Source organism: Geospiza fortis, unplaced genomic scaffold (assembly GCF_000277835.1).
Source record: "Geospiza fortis unplaced genomic scaffold, GeoFor_1.0 scaffold172, whole genome shotgun sequence".
NCBI classification, from domain to species: domain Eukaryota; kingdom Metazoa; phylum Chordata; class Aves; order Passeriformes; family Thraupidae; genus Geospiza; species Geospiza fortis.
Genome location: NW_005054309.1, coordinates 634,204 through 635,451, shown reverse-complemented (window position 1 = coordinate 635,451; position 1,248 = coordinate 634,204).

The window sequence follows — 1,248 nt, the reverse complement described above, 5'->3', positions numbered from 1 at the left end:
GGACAGTTACTACTTCAAATTCCCAGAGCATTGCCTCAGGCTCTCTGGGCATCCCAGCTCCTGGTATACACAAGCAAACCCTGGCCTTCCACTTCCTCCAGCTCACAGCTTTGCTGTAATCTCCAGATAAAAGGAAATGGAGAAGTAGGAAAGGCAAGCACATACTTCCACCAAAATGAGAGGTCACCTTTTCCACCATTTCACAGCTCAAGATCTGTCCCCTTTATAACCACGGGGTGTGCCTGGAGCTCAGGAGCCAGACTCAGGACACAGAGCTGCTTTTTACACTGTGCACAGAGCCACACCAGTTCACCAAAAAAAAAAAAAAAAAAAAACAACACAAAAAACTCACTTACTTCTCCATCCACCGCTGACCTTCCTCTGAGTGCAGCCCCCAGCCAGTCCCCTCCAGAGCACAGAGACCTCTCCCTACAGGGCTCCCCTACTGCCCCTCATTCCCACTTTATAACCCTCCTAATGGCTGCTGATGCCCCTCACCTGTGCCCAGCCTTGCTGAGCAATCAGTTCCCTGTGCTGGAACCAGCTCCAGCCGGGAAGGATCAACCTTCCCAGGCACAGCCACGGCCAGGTGTGCCACAAGGGTCAGGGCTGCCCTGCAGAAAGAAATAAGAAAACTGAGGGATTTTTTTCTCCTTCTAATCTACTTTGCTGTGTGTGACAGAGGGAGAAGAGGTCAGTACTGCAATTGCTCCAGCTTACAGATGGAATAAAATGGTGATCCCAAACCCTCAGGGCCTGCCTGTCATAACATTGGGCTCCCTCCACGTGTCAGCTGTGTGTTCAGAGCAGATGAACCGAAGGTTTCCAGCATGAGCACATGCCATGTGCGGCCTCTCCTGAGGGCATGCAGCTCCAGCTAAGCTGCTGTGAGCAGCAGGTTCTGGCTCCAGGGGCAGCTGGGTCCAGCTCCAGGCTGAGGGCTGGGTAGTGGCAATGCTGGGTGCAGTGTGGGGGCTCAGGGGCTGCACGGGAGGATGTAACAGCCATGCACTAGTTCTGCCTAGAGCTGAGTCAGGGACATGTACCTGCTTTGGTCAGAATCAAGACAGGAACTGGAAGGCACTAAGCAGACGAGGGGGCAGAACCCAGTGAACCCTGTCCTGACAGGCTTGCAGATAGCCCAGGAGAGTTCATCAAGTGTGTGAGCAACAGACATTTGTCCCAGAAAAGAGATGCTCTTTTCTTAATTTTCACTGCTACTACTTTCTGCAGATTCAGAAACTCTCT